General features: G+C 43.8%; 1 long non-coding RNA gene across 1 annotated transcript; it reads left to right on the forward strand.

Moving 5' to 3' along the window:
* The first annotated feature begins 153 nt into the window (after positions 1 to 153).
* On the forward strand, positions 154 to 12,205 carry LOC122181146. Its single transcript, XR_006179365.1, has 4 exons — positions 154 to 433; positions 5,875 to 6,059; positions 7,071 to 7,217; positions 7,335 to 12,205. It is a non-coding gene; the product is annotated as an uncharacterized LOC122181146 (long non-coding RNA).
* Positions 12,206 to 16,206: the final 4,001 nt, after the last annotated feature.

The raw sequence follows: 16,206 nt of genomic DNA on the forward strand, positions 1-16,206 counted from the left end.
GCCGCGGCCCGGCGCTCCTCCCCGCCGGCAGGGCGGGAAGAGCAGCAGGAGGAGGCGTTGGATAACGGATTCCGGCCTCGCGGCGGCGCGCCCCCCCTTCGTAGCCGCCGCCGCCATTTTGCCGCCTGAGGGAAACGGCCGCGCGGCGCTGAGGGCGAAGCTCCGTCGGCAGCACCGTGTGCGTCTGCCGCCCCGAACTGCCGTCGTCCCGCTGTAAAACGAGACGTGAGGGCCCTGTCTAGCCGTGGCTTGCTGGCAGGCTCCCAAAATGAAGAAAAAAGTGAAGAAAAGCCCCCGGCCCATCCAGCAGCTGCAGCAGGTTGCTGTCCCTGGGTCCCTCACCAGCCTGGGCCCTGCGGACCACATCAGGCCCATTGCACACTGTTTAGCAGCCGGAGCGTCCTTAACAGGATTTACATCTAACAGCATTACGGTGTGTAACTGTGTACTGTAGGGTAGCAGGGCATGCATCTGTCTGCCTTAATATTCATGTTGTGAGTTCTTGGAAACAATTGCATCAGTTGGAATCTGAATCCCTAATAACGTCTAATGCATTTCTGTGTACTTGAAATTGTAAATACAGCAAAGGAATTCTTCTGAGCAGTTTGAGTCAGAAGCGTAGTAACTTTTTTTAGAGGCTTGTTAGTCTGTATTCTTCAAAGATAACAAAGCGACAAAGTGGGGGGTATCCAGTGTAGAACTCGGGAAACACTACCAAAAAAGACAGATTTACATTTATGGGGTTTCTTTCCCGTGGAGGTCAACCGTACAAGTGACTCAGAGCCCAGTAGGCAGGACGATGCACATCTCAGGCTGCTCGGTTTCTCCAGCATTCCAGGTTTATTCACACCTTGTCCTTGAAATGTGTCTCTTGCAATCCTATTAAAACACTGTACTGAAATGTGTAAATCTGACAATTTCGGGGGTAAGCAGACATAAGCTTTATTTAAAGACAGTCTCTGCAGCTTGTGTTTCAGAACTTAGAGAAAAGATTCTTGCCTGTCCTTACTCAAGAATTAATCAGAAATTGAGTCAATGCAAACTCTTAAGTACTGGAAAAGAGAGCACACTAATTTATTTCTCCAGAAGTTAGAAGAGCTTTCTTGGTCATATAAAATAAAACTTGCAAAGTGTTGCAGGTCAATTTTGCCAGCCTCCAGCTGTCCTTTCCAGATTACTGTAGTGTGTAACTGCAAGCATGTGAACAATTCTTCTGAAATTAATAGTTCTCATCTGCCTGAATTGAGATATACATAAACTATTTGCAGGCTTAAGACTTGTTTTTTGGGTTGCTTCTTTTTAGTTGGTGAAAGGGCTCTTAATTCTGATCCCCCAAGTAATCATCTTGCATATTTTCATACTTTTTATGGTTACTTTCTTAAGATTGATGAAGCTGTGTATGCTGGATGTGTATTATCCACAACTACTTTTTCATGGCTCCCTTAGAAGTAATTCCTTTAGACAGTATGACCTTAGGCTGGCAGAAAGCCATGGAATACTTGGGAATTTGCTTCTTTCTGGATGACTTTATCCCTTTAAAATAAACCATCTACTTCATTAAAAAAGTTTTAAAAAGTTCCTCTGTGTGAAAGATACCTGCATTTCCCCAGGGCCAAGGGCTTTCGGTGGTATTTCTGAACTACTATTGATCGTGCCAGTGTAACAGTCATTCATGTGGTGAATTTTATCAAGTATTAACTTTCATTCAGCTGCTCACTTGTCTTGGAAGTCTCTTTCGATTGCTGTGCTTTGAGAATCTGTCACTGATCCGAGGAGAAGGGGACAGAAAAAGAACTACAAATTGCAAATTTGTGTACTGCTTGAATTGTAAGTGACAACCCAGGATTGACTATGGGATATTCTGCATCTTTGGTTTGACAGGGCGTAAGAGTCCTGTGGCCATGCAGACGTCACAGTTGTCATTTGTCCCACGCTCCATGGCCATGTAGATGTGCTTATGAATGGAGGCAGACTGTGCAAGAGATGCCATTCCAGCAGCCTCTCACTGCTGGAGCTTCAGGACAAGTTGTAGCTCTTGTATGAGTACTGAATTTGTGTCATCTGCATGCAAGCCAGTGGGTGCACTTCACCCAGTCAAGAATGGTTGCCTTCACACCCCGTAGTTATCAGGGTGTGGGTTCCAATGGCCTCCATCAGGATCTGACTGTGAAGATCCTCGTGACATTCCAACAACGCTGAGGGGTGCGTGATTTGTACACACCATCAGCTGCTCCTATGGAGTGCAGACCATTAGGCCTGCAGGTGAATCTCCCACGTTATATGAACAAATGCCTTTTTAGCCTAATGGATAGAGGCTGACAATATCCACCCCACCCAGCTGGGGTGCTGGAGCTATGGGAGGAGGATGGGGAAGAAATGCACTGTCCTGCAGCATAAGTCAGCTGCCAGAAGGCTTCCCAATAGCAGAGCTGACCCCTCGGAGCTCTTACAGGTGGCAGTGCTTGGACAGTAGATGAATGTTTTGGAGGAGAAGAGCTTGAGAGCATGCCTGTGTTTACCCCTGTTGTGGAGCATTAAGCCTATATCTATACTGATGCAAGTGGTAAAGTTCTGTTCTTTGCTTGTTCTCCATGCACTGCAGTACTGCTAATTAAGCTTTGTTAGTTTGATGTCCAGTTTTTCCGACGTGGGTTTTGATCCAATCTTTCAAAATCCTGAAACTCCGCTTTTTTCCTTTGTATGTGCAAGTACATTTAAAAAGGATTTTCATCATTTCTTTGTGCCCAGCTTCTCTAATAAGGTTGGACAGATTCTCACAGTTTCTGTTGCTAATATGATTCCTGGCAAATAGAGCAGAAGGTTCAGGAGAACAAAAGAAATGATCTAATTTTAGTAATGGTGCAGACTGGGTCTGTCATTTTTCTCTCTCTTTTATCCTCCTACCCTTTTTGAATGTCAGCCTCTCCCAGCATCGCTTCTTTTCAGTTTGAATCTAATTCTTGTTCTTTGTCAAGGACTGGGCGTGATGAGTTTTTAGATATTCCTCTGAGCAGAAGCTGTAGTGTTTGAGAGGCTTATTGGGGAGATTCGGACTTGTCAGAGGTAATTTACTAAGAGTGAGCCGCTTCCAGGGAAGCTGCTTTGGAACGTTAAAAAGCCATCTATCTGAAATTTCACTTAATGTATATGTCACATTTATATTATCCATTTTAAATCTTCAATCAAAATCTGAGTCTAAGGGGTGCACTGCAGTGTGAGGATAAGAGAATTAATTTGGTTCTGAAAGACAAAGAGGGTTGCATTTAGTGTTGGAGGTCAGGCCTCTGTCTAGTGAAGTTCTTTGCCTTCTGCATAATTCAAGTATGAAAATTGCTACTGAAGCCTTAACATTAGAAGTGTTCTTGCAAAAACAATACTAACATGTTTTAAATTAAGTTTGTGCCTACAAACTTTGCTAGATTTGGACCCAGTGACATTGTTCTGTTGAACCGCAGCTATGCTCAGCTTACCCAGCCTTTCTTCTCGTGCTCCTGTTTTGGATATGAGAAATAAACAGGCTGTATTTGCAGTTTGGATGATGGCAATTATAGATAGCTGATGTGCAGAACCGTGCAAGGATGCAAAGAGAAAAGAGCAGTGTGGACTGAAGTGGAAAGTGCTGAAGCGGTAACAAGATGCAGAGGACATCCTGTGTTAATTTATTGTGTGTACAGCAAGAACACCAGCAGGATTAGAAATAAACTATAGCTCAGCATTCACAGTCATAATATATTCCCAGATGAAAAATGAAGCCAGCACAGAAGTTAATTTTGTTCCCAAACAGGTCTATCTAAATAATTAAGTCTGCCTTGATTAAAAACGGACAGTTTTACAAAATAAATCATTCCTGATTACCTAGCTCTAGCTGATTTCATTTTCTTACGTTTCATGGCACCTAGATAGAAGAGGGCTCTAAAACCTAAACAATATTCCTGCTGGAACACTGCTAAAACAGCTTCCTCTGGTGTAACAGACCATACTGTTAGGCCTGGAGTTGGGCTCTGGGATACAATCAGTGTAATTTAGAATGGTGTTTTCAAGTGCAAATGCTCGGTAAATAATTAGGCAGACCTCTTGCCCTACTTCTGAGAATGATTTTAAAAGTGAGCTGAGCAATTTTGAGATGGAAGGAGTATTGCTTCTGAATGTTCCATCTTCAGGAGTTATATTTACATTGCTTTTTTTTATTTCAGGAATCATTAACCCTGAGTAAAATGAAAGCTTAAATGCATTCCATGAACGGCAAATTAAAAATGCTGTGTGCCAAGTAGGGAAGGTTTGCAGTGAAGTGTCCTGTATCTCTTTACCAAGCAGGTCATCATTTAACCAGGAGATGAAAGGGAAGGACCAGCCCTTCCTTATTTCTCTCCCATTTTTGCATTCCATCCACAAGGTTTGAATGTTTTCAAGGAGAAGCTCAGCTAAGCGCTGCATTCAGGCTGGGCAGCCAGCCCCTCTCCTTGCTAGCCATCAGCTCTCATCAGGGTGCTAATAAGGTGCCTAATGATGTCCATGTTCTTGAGGCACATTAAGAAATCCCACAGATACAGCTCACATTCAGGAACAATAGTGTTTACATTGGCAGGGCTTTGAACAGAAACTCACTTTCACTCCAGCTGGTGAGTGTGATTCTAGCAACTAACCTAGCTCTTTCAGTAGCAAAGTTTGTTGATACAGCTTGTTGCTCTTCCTGTCACAGAACAGATCAATAACCTGCACAGTCAGAACCTCAGGAGTGTTCAGGTTGGAAGGGACCTTTGGAGGTGACCTAGTCCAAGTGCTGCTCAAAGCAGGGTCAGTGGAGCAGGCTACTCAGGGCTGTGTCTGGCTGGGCTTTTAGTATTTCCAAGGATTGAGAGTGCATAACCTGTTCCAGTGTGGGTTGTCAGGGTTTGGTTTACTTTTTTGGTGTCTGTTTTTTTTCTTATGTTTAAATAGTTTCCTGTATTTCAGTGTCCATTGCTCACTGAGCGCCATTTAGAAGTCGGGCTCAGTTTCCTACCCCTTCCCATCAGGTGTTGGTTCACATTGGCAAGATACTCCTGAAGCCCAGGCTCACAGGCTCAGCTCTGTCATCCTGTCCCCTTACGACAGACGCTCCAACCCCTTAACCACCATCATGGCCCTTCACTGGACCCATCCTAGAATGTCTGTGCTTCCACTGTACTGAGGAGCCAAAGACTGAACCAAGAAGTGCAGATGTGACCTCTCTATTGCAGAGGAGAGAAGGATTATCTCCTTTGGCTTGCTGGAGATGCTCTTCCTAATGTAGCTTTTGCTGTAAGGGCACATTGCTGGCTTGTGCTCAAATTGTTGCCCTCCAGGTCTCCCATGGGAGCTCCTGCACAGCTGCTTTCCAGCTGTTCTACCCTGTTCTGGGACTTGTGGTCGTTCTTGCCCAGGGGCAGGGCTTTGCAATTCTCTTTGTTGGACTTTATGAAGTTGCTGTTTGCCTGCTGTCTTTATAAAGAACCTCTCAGGACAGAGTTGGAGGGATGGAGATTTAATTACCTCATGTTCCCACAAAATCCACACATCATTCCTTAACTTTTTTGGTCTCGTGACCCTCTATAAAACCATGTCATCACCCTGATCTCTCACTGAATCTAAAATGAAAAGAAAAGCAATCCATGAAGTTATTTGCTTTGTAAGTTTATGCAGAAAAAGGAAGGAAAGGTATTTAATTCTCCATGTTATTACCTGAGTCATACAAATTTTTTATTTATGGCATTTCTGTTTTAACAACAGGAATCATGCCCAAAAATGAATGTGTATAAATTAAAGCCTCTTGGTTATGAATGAATCACTTAATGTTCTTTGTATTTATCCAGCTGAAATTCATAGTTTCCTCTGTGTACTGTGCTTTTTCCTCAGGGTTCTTTCCAACCAGGCCTCACCAATTCTGTCCTCAGCTCACCTACGATGAGAAAGCAGAGCATCTGTGCTGTTTCCTGATTGTATAAAATACTGGGAAATGCTGCCGCAGACTGGAATCTCCATCAGATTGCCAGATGTCCTGAATATCCAGAATTCTGTCTTTGCCTTTCTCATTTTAGCTGGTATGTGGGGGTAAATGAGACTTAGAGCCTCACGGAGCAGACTGATGGATGGGGCTGCTGGTCCCTTCCTTTACGTTTGCCATCCACGTTGCATTGGTTCACAGAATTGCAGGGGTTGGAAGGGACCTCAAGATCATCAAGTCCCACCCCCCTGCTAAAGCAGGCTCCCCGCAGTAGCTCTCACAGGGAGGCATCCAGATGCCCAGCATGGATTGATTTCTGTCTGTGAAGATTTCTTACTTGAGGCTCTTCCTTGGATCTGCACTTTCTGGTCTGTACCAAGGCTCAGACAGTGCACAGACTTTGGGACATAATCCTGGTTTCTGGGGACTCAGCACTGAAAATGCCTTTGTGCTGGAGGCAGCCTGCGTTTGGAGGTCAGGAGCATCCAGGCCCCTTATTTCATCTGTACTGAGAACTTAAGCTCATTCAAAACTCTCTGCTCTCCTTGCTTTGCTCAAACTCAACCAGTATGTTTTAGCAGGTGTATTTACTTCTTAAACATATTTGTTTAGTCTATAATTTCATCGTGCCCCTGGTGTTGCCTTGCTGCCAGTGACTCACTGCTGGGAAGCATCAATGCAGAGGGATGGAGGGATGGAGAGGGATGGAGAATGGTCTCGTGTTGAAGTTACTAAGCTGAGGTGCTTCCAAGAATGAAAAATGGTGTTTGAACAAATGTGTTTTCATCTGACCTTCAGTAAATCTTCTGACTTCATTTTTCCTCCTGCAAATTAGGTACTGCCAGGGTAAATTTATTGGCTATAGGGTGGGTGGGAGGGGGGAAAACATAATTATTGAGAGAAAAAAAAAACAACAACAAATCCTGCTTCATAGACAGCTCATTTATGTTAAGTAGGTCAGGGTTGTTACAAAAAAACAGCAGCAGTCACACTTGTGATAGGCTTCAGCTTGTTGAGTACCATCCGTTCGCATTTAAGACATCCATCCCCTCCTAATTTTCAATTTTGAAGGCAGGTGACTCACAAGGGACACTTTTTTCCCTCCCAGGCTGACATGCTGACCCAGTCAGGCAGCACAAGTGGGATCCAGGTCCTCCCGTTGCTGAAGGAAGCGCCCAGGAACGAGGCTGCAGGATTAAGGAGGAAGTGGAGGTTTTAATGAAGCAGAATCCATTCTTTGGTGGGGTGAAGGGAGGTAAGGGGAGCTCCTGTTGCTTATGTGATTATTGCTAATTACTGTAATTGAACATCCTCATGACAGGAATATTTGGGGCCTGAGGTAAAGCCTGTTTGCCTCCGTTCCTTTTTTCAGCTGTCTCGTGGTGCCCTCTCGAGGTGGAGAGCTGCTCGTTTCATTCACTGTTTAGAGCAGCAGGGATGCGGACTGGAAGCGCAGCCCTTGCTGAAGAAGCTGAGAAATCAGTTTGCTTTGGAAAAGAACCACTGCAGTAACTCCACGCAAAGTTGGTGGGTTCTGGATTCCATTTAAAAGCGCACACTGATCCCTCTGCCTCCAACTTTTTTGTGAAAGCCAAAGGTGTTTCTCCCCTGTGTGAGAGCCGATCAAAGTTAAAGGCTGCCTGCTTCCATGAGGGCAGGGACACACTTCCCACAGTGTGCTCATTTCCCTTGAAGTCTAGGATATGTTTGGGTAATAAGGGGATCCGAAACCTCGATGCATTAGGAAGGCCAGCCTCTGGCTTCAAGTTAAATAGAGGGCCCTGTGCTTGTGGGAGAAAGCCTTGCATGGCCTGGGAAGCTGAGCGGAGGGATGCAATCACTGCTGCTCTGTGAAGGACTACAAACTGCAGGCTTCCTGTTAACAGCAATTATCAGATGATTGGGTTGGAAACATCTTTTGCCATGCGACGGCAGATTCTCCTTTCCAAAGGCCTCATCTTAAATCCAGCAAGGAGTGAGGATTATCAGTGCCATAAGTCCTTTAGACTCATTGAATGCATTACATTTGTTTTGGACTGAGATGGGTAGAAGCTGAGTGTTTTGGGGCAAGGACTCCATCTGACAGATGAGTATGCTGTGGGTGCGTGCTGTTTTATCAGTAGGCTGCCGTTCTGCTGCGTTGGATAAATTTCACCTGTGTCCACTTTGCTGTCACCTTTTCACAGGATCTTTCTGAGTCATCCCAGGCTACTCCCACCCGATATGGGTTAGACACAGGAGGCAATTGCTGGCTGTATTTTGTCGAAGTCCTTTCAGACCTCCTGCCACACCAAATTGTCCCAACAGCAGCACTCACTGGAAGTCTGTTATGTTCATTGGACCAACATTGATTCAGCTGCACCCTTCAGGCCAGATAGCCACAGAGGGCTTGAGATGGCCATGCTTTCAGAACTAGGAGGCAGTGGAGGCTGTGGCTACCAGAGAAGGCAGCTCACACAGATTAGGTGCAACAAAGTGGGCTGATGAATGCTGCACCTTAGCAAGTGGCCTTTTTTTCCTTCTGATAGCAAGACAGCTGTGGTCTTCAGAGACACCTGGGGAACAAGATTTCCTGAAGGGTTTTTCTTTTTTGGTCTGATTTTCTTCTGCTTTTACTATAGAAGGCAGACTTCATGAACTACAGCACCTCCTCTGTCCATCTTTTATGTGCAGCTTGGTTTTAGAGGTTAGAAGGTTTTTCATCCATTGATTTTGTGCTCATCATGGATATGTTTTAAAAACACTCTTAAAAAAAAAGTCCCCACTTCTCATGGATAAATTTTGATGGGGATGGTGGGAAATAAATGTAAACAACTGCTGAATGACATGCGGAATCTGATAGCACAAATCCCCTCTGCAGAGCTGTAAATTGACTCAAAGCTCCTGTTGTGTGGAAAAGAACTCTTGGGCCCAACGAGGGGTAAGATGTTAATAAAACCTTTGTTCACTGCTACAATAGGGAGCAGCTAAGTGTGGTTTGGGGTTTCTGCCAAGTTAACCCTGACTTATTCCCATTGTCAGAAGTACTGCTAAGAAACCCTTTAATGTGTTATTAAGGGTGAAATATGAAAAATAGTATTTTTCATTTCCAATGCTCTGTTTAAAGCAGAAGTGTTCATTGTAAGAACATCCTTTATTCCCTTTCCCCACTGCTACACTCAGTGCTTTAAAGAAAATTCACATTTTGTGTGGCACTAATTTTCTTCTTGTTGGAAAAAAAGTTGCTTATGTGGTCTGAAACTGCCACCATCTTTAATATGGCCAGAGTCTTATTTAAGATGAAAGTGCAGGTGTTCTGAGCCCCTAAACACATGCTAACCTGGCTTACTTGATCGTTCCTTTGCCTGTGGCCTGTTAGTCACTGCCCAACCATGGTCTCTTGCCCTGTTCTCAGCTCCTTAGGTCAGGATGCATGTGCAGTGCGTTCAGATCCATGCACGGGTTTGCAATGGTAACTCAAATAATAATCAAGTTGTGAAAAATAAGACAGTATGCATTTCAACAAGTTCAATTTTTATTTCTCCAGTGAAGAAATGTGAGAGAAAGAAAGCTTCTGTCTGCAGTCCTGCCCTTTATTTGCAACTGCGCTGCTAGGGATTCAGAGGCTGTAGAAGGCAGCATTTCGATGTATCTCCACTAGAGGCCAAGCGTGGTGTGATGACACCTGGTGTCATCTTGGCAACCAGGGAAAAAATAAAGGAGGTGGAAGGTCTAAGCTGGGCGCTCTGGTGGAGTCAAGGTGTCTTGGGAGCTGAGTGCACAGAGCTCCAGCCATACGTTTAAAAGCAGCCTGGTGTCACAGCCACATTCCTTCCAGCCCTCGTACCTTTCCTTGCCCTCTGTGCCACCCGCTCGTCTGAGGAAAGGTGGCATCTAACCAAAACACACTTTTGGTGCTTTCAATTATAAATCTTTACTCCATTCTCAAAATGTTTCCACTTGTTTTCTTGGCAGGACCTTGAGGATCTCTCTTGAGAGTTCCGTTCACGTAGATATGCACAAAAGGAACAGTTTATCTCCAGCTCCTGCTGACTTCCATGAATAATTTGTTGTAAAAGCTAAGTTGAACTTCTGCAGTCTTGAGTAACTTTGGAGTACCAGTTTCTAATATTCCAGCCACAGACCTAAGCAGCCTTTCTACTTTTAGAGGCCAAAGCGGCCTCTCTGATCTCCACTTATCTGTAACCACCTTGGAAATTTCCACTCCTTTTCCCTCCTTTTGGGTTCCCCATAAAACCAAGAGCTCCTCACTGGCAGAACTTCCCTTCTGAATTAAAACTTAAACAAAGATTTGATGGAACAAAGATTTGATGGGTCTTTACTCTTTCTTCTTCATCGCTCAAAGTGCATGCCAGGAAATACTGTGCTGACATAGGAAGGTGAGCAGCTGTTTTACAGGGTGTATTCATACACCCAGTCTCACTGAAGGCAAACAGAATTGCTTATCTGAGTAATGCCACACATGTGCCCGAGTGATTGCAAAGGACTGAAAGGAGTTGGGAGTAGAAATAATAGCACTGCTTCATCTCTCACAGAGCAGCGCCAACAAAATAATGAAGCTGCATGAATAAAGAACCAACATAATAATCGGGCTGCCACCATTTTTGGAAAATTAGCACTTCTTCCATAACAGTAACGGCTGCTGGGAAAATGGTACAAAATATAACTGTCAGGTTAAGCACACCTTAATCAACATGCGCCGAGTCCCACTGATGTGTCCTCAAAACTGTTACTTAAGGACTTGTTAAAGCCAATTAAATAAACAAAATTTTACAGCCTAATAGCATAAACCACATAAATAACATAAAAGAGCCATAATGGCTGAATGGGTGAGTGTTTAGCCCTTCCTGATTTAAAACAGTGAAGTGAAAAATGTTGCAGCCCTTGAAGGTGATTTTGAAGATGAGGAAGTGACTGTGCTACACAAACAGCAATCAGAGACAATTAAGAGAACTGGGACAAGTGCCTCATTCTCTCCACAGACTGCATGGGAAATTGCACTTTACATTTCAGTCTCGTTGCATTTAAAATAAGGCCCCCAGCTATGTCATTTTTCAAGTCCAACTCAAATCAAAAGATGTTGCTTAAAATCTTCCTATTACTCCAGAAGTGAAAAGAATGATTGTCTATGCTGATGAGCCCAGAAGATTGTCTTGGAAAGACTTTGGCAGTTTTGTCTCCCAGTCATTATAATGTTATTACTGCTCCTGAAGAAGACTGACAGAGCCTGAATGCCACAATAAGTACTGGGGCAGTTTTCATGTTGTTTCCCTGCCAGCAGAGAAACTGTGCTGTGCTGTGCGTCTGTTTTCTTTTAGAGCTTCATCTGATGAAGAATCTTCGACTGCACAGAAACAAAACAACAGAAAATAAAGGCAAGCTAAGAACAGCCCATAAAAAAATTGAAAGAATGCAAATAGGGAATTTTGGCAATAATGCAATTAGACATGTCTATATATAATTATAACCTGTATAAATATAACCCTATCCATAGACAGGTCCCGAGCACACACAGCCCTTGGGCAGCACCTGCTCAAAACCTTTCTGGTAAGCATGGAAAGATTTCAGTACAAAATGGAGAGGTGTTCTGAAGCGGTCAGGTTGCCTCGCTTTGGCAGTCATTGTTTTGTGAAGACAGGAGCACACTGAGCTTTCAGAGCTCATACAGCTCCTCTGATTTGTCTTAAATTGTGATGCCTAGAAATGAGCGCCTCAGCTTTAAAGGTGCTTAAAGACAGATGTAAGTGACCAGCTTTCCCACGGTGCAAACCATAGAGCCATCTAGGATGTAAAGGACCTGTAGGGTCATCCAGTCAAACTAGCAGCCTGACCTACCAGGTCCCATCGCTACGCCATGTCCAGCAGTGCCACATCCACACCTCCTACATACCTCCAGCGATGGGGACTCTGCTGCCTCCTTCAGCAGCCTGTTCCAAAGCTTAACCACCTGCTCTGTGAAGAAAATACTCTCAATGTCCAATCTAAACTTCCCTTGGTGCGACTGGAGGCTGTTTCCTCACATCCTGTCACGTTACCTGGGAAAAGAGACCAACACCCTCCTTGCTGCAAACTCCTTTCAGACAGCTCTAGAGCACGATGAAGCCTCCCCTCAGCCTCCTCTTCTCCAGAATGAGCAGCCCCAGTTCCTTCAGCTGCTCTGTCTTGGATTTGGAGACGTAAGGAGCAGCAGAGTACGAGTATCATTAATATGTTTATTTTTTAAAGTTGTTTTTTTTCCTAATGGAAGAGGCTCTAAAAATAAATTTTAATTAAAAGGATAGTTAATGCCAAATATAAGAAATTGTTAATTTTAAAAAAGTCAATTACAAGATTTCTTCACTCAGATACAATCAACTGCATACACCAGGTAGTCTTATAAAACAAGAAAACAAGAACTTAAATCAATTATTTTCTGATGAAAGATGTAACTTGTACTTTTTTCTGTGTAACAATTGAATCAGAGAGAAATTATGGTTGCAGTGATGACCCGGTGCTCGCTCCCTCTGTCCAATGGGTAGGCTACCTCAATTCCTGAAAAAAGAGTAATGCCCTGTTGGTCTCTGAGGACTTCAGGGCAAATAAGCTTCTTGAAACTAAGACAGGTTTGGGAAGGAAGCCACCTGTAAATTCTAACAAACCCAGCAACACAGCGGAGTGTCAGAATTCGAGTCCATCTGAATCAGCAGTGATACATGGAACTGTGGAAAAGAGAAATGCTGCAAGCCACGAGTCCTGCTCCCCAAAGCATCTCCTGGTACCAAGACTCACGGTGGACTTCCTAGCAGAAACTTCATCCGTTTCAGTGGGACTTCTTTGGAGCATTCAGTGAATGATGGCAAAGTTGAGTCCTAAGCTGTTGCTTTAAAAAAGCTTTAGGAGAAATATACTTAAAGGCAAATGCTGCTCTCAGTAAAATCAATGGGAGTTTTGTGACGTAATTTGTATGTTATACAATAACAAAACTTGTCGTACGTTTTCAGGTACTGCGGATGCCTAACTACTAATCTAAGGAATACATTGATGCACTTAAAGATATATATGTATAAAACTGCAGTGTTTGTCATTTTATATTCACTGGTGACTGTAGTTCTGCCAATGACTCTGTGTCATTTTCCAAAAGCTGAAGACCATCGGTAGCATAACACCAACCTGAGGTCTCTCTAGCTCTCCTCTTGGAGCAATGCTGTCACGTTAGAGGGACTTGTAGCAAACGCTTGCAGTTGCTGAGACTGTCATCCAACTGCACGCCGCTTTGTGCCCAGGATAAGGATCGGGCCAGCTGAAGTGCTGGCACCACGCCATGCGGACAGATGGACAGATTGGTGAGCAACGCGGGGACGAGCAGGAGCATCCAGTGTGGATTCTGAAGGCAGCGCTCCCAGCTGGCAGACAGCAAACAGCTGGCCGGCCTGAATTTGTTAAAAACAATTTCTGTTTTCGGAAACGTTGCGGTTTGTTTGGTTCTGGGTGACGTAACGCACCGAACGCAACAGGGAGAGGAAGGGCTATTGTTCATTGATGTTGGTAGAGTCGGCTGGAGCTGTACGAAAGGAAGGAAATGAAGAGTGGGCATTTCTTCTGGGCCCTGCAGAGAGTGAGAGAGAAATCTCAGCACGGATTCAGAAGCTGGAACTTATCAGAAACTCACACTTGAGTTTTTTTTCTCCAAAGAGGATCACAGTCAAGTAGGGGCACTGTGAAACAGCTCCTGTCCTGGCGTGAGGGTAATGTTTACAGGATACACTTGGGCTCTGCCTTATTGCAAGCTGGAAAACGGAAACTTGAAGGTGAAAATATGGAGCGAATGTATTTTGTTTCTGAAGAAAATATCTGAAGAGAGATACTCTAAGTTTAAATATTTAGCTTTAAGCAGTTTCTTTCTTGGCACGCTGAGATTTAGACAGTAAAATTAAGTCTTTCAACCCCATATGGAAATGGGGCAGGGAGCCTGAATGGTTGGTCCTCACATGCGGAAGCGTCCCTTTGTCTTACAATATTTCATCCCTTCTATTGGCAAAATCAGTAGTGTCTTCCTGGGCAGAGACTTTATCCTGGCCACAATGTTCTCTCTTCTAAAAGTCAGCCTAATCTGCACGTCAAGCCATAACCTGTAATAAATACTAGCATGGTACAGATTTGTTTACTAAACTAAAGTTCATAGAGAAGAAATACGTTTCTGTTGGTGCACTTGTTGTCCTCCCAGACTGCGGTACTTGTTGATCTGTGCTGAGATGGCACGCAGCCGCACTTTACGGGCTTCCACAGATTATGCTTACAAGCTTAATACCAATTATATGCCTACAGTACATTAAATAAAACAATTACATTGAAAGAATGTAAAAGGCATGAGGCTGCCAGCCAAAGAGTGGTTTATACTTTAAAGTAAAACCCTCATCTGTGTACTTCGACAGCACCTCTGAACTACGTGACCAAGTACTTCTGGTGCCGTTTTAGGACAAGGCTTTAGTACATTCCTTCCATCTTCTGCCTTCCCCATATAAAGGTGACATGCACGGTGCCTACATGGTGGCTTTGTCGCATTCACGAGGTGTGTCTAATTTGGAACATCACAGGTCTGAGACTGTGGCTGTCAGTGCAGACATTATCTAACTGTTGGTCTCATCTTGGCTTGCAAAGATCAAGAGCCGACCATTGTGCACCACAGCAGAGAGAAACAAAACATTACCATGACCTCAGCTCTAAGCCAGCCATGTTACAAAGGGGTGAATCTGGGTTTAAGTCTTCCTTGTCTTGTTTAAGGTCACCGATTCTCCCTAAAGAAACAAAACAAAACACACATGCAATAATTAAAAGAATTAACACTGGACCTAGTTTGTGCTGCAAACCAGGATTCCTGCTAAGTGGAAATTTGCCAGATGCTCTCCAACACCAGACACAAAGATGAGGCGTTTTTCTAACTTAAACCTGAGTTTTGCTGTGGGATCAAAGCTCACAATTCTGTCTGTTATCAGTTTATTTCAGAGCGTCAATGCTCGTACTGCAGGCTCTATCTCAGAGTTACTTGGAAGAAGCTGTAGAAAATCCTTTTTCTCTCAGGCTGCCAGGCTTTTATTTAGTGGAGAAAGTAACACAAACAATAAAATGCTGGAAGTGCCAGTGGGCTCAGTAAAGAAGATTGAAGGGTTTATATGTCTTTTTCTTGTTTTTCCTTTCTTTTTCTTTCTTTCTTTCTTTTTTTAATGGTCCAATTATGTACCACGTAGCAGCAACTGGGCTAACAACAGCCATATGATGGAATAGCTCGTAATCCGGTTGTGGGTCTAGCTCCATGAGACAGACTCCAAGTAGATGAGTTTTAAATCTCCTTAGAATTAAGAAGGGTTTGGCAACCAAATTAATTGTTTTGGAGAAATCCTCCTTTATGGCTTGTGAAGAGGATAAAAAGGGAAAAAACATGTCATCTGTAGTGGTTAGTCAGATGTTCTTTTGGAGTTACAGCGATTTCCTCTCTAATTCCTCTTCTTGTTGACATTCCCGTTAAAAGAATAATGAGTGCTGTGCGAGTTGCCTTAGCGCTGCTCGTCGCATTACGGAATCTTTGCATTAAGCCACCCAAATGGATTGAATCACATCGCAAGGCAGGCATTAAAAACAATTGCACTCGACTGTAAGCGCGCATAAAAACAAAGTATAACTGATACGCTGCCGTGCAAGCGCTGATCAGCGCTGGTGCACTGTGCAGCAGATTGCTTCAAAGAGGTGCTTGGGCCCAGACATCTGAGAGCACTGGTTCAGCAGGACTGGGTTATTTTAGCCTTTGGATTTTTAATATTGATGTACTTACCCTTTTTCCAGCGAGGCTGTGACGCTTTGGAACAAGGCATTGCATGTATAATTAATACCACGTTTAAATAACGGGAGGCAATTAAACAATCACCGTGCAATAGCCCCCCAGGTGTATTTCTTTAGCATACATTTTGTAGCTATGTGGCCTGTTCTCACAGTGGCTGTGTTACTTAATTAGCCGATGCTTTTAAGGTGTTTTGGCAAAAACAGAGGTGCAACAACCACGATATTGTTATTTCACAGGTGGCTTAGAAGGAGCTTCATTAAGGCGGCTGGTACTGATAGTCCTTTAATACAGAAAGCCAGGAGATGGTTCTGCACGTGGTAAATTAAACAGCGAAATATACCAATTTTGACGTGATTTCTGTCAAGCTAAACCACCCCACGTTCATTTGCTTCGGCTTTAAGCCCTTCCATTCTAGTATTCTCTGGCCCCG

Source organism: Lagopus leucura, unplaced genomic scaffold (assembly GCF_019238085.1).
Source record: "Lagopus leucura isolate 7727_CA_CO unplaced genomic scaffold, USGS_WTPT01 Super-Scaffold_1, whole genome shotgun sequence".
Lineage (NCBI taxonomy): Eukaryota > Metazoa > Chordata > Aves > Galliformes > Phasianidae > Lagopus > Lagopus leucura.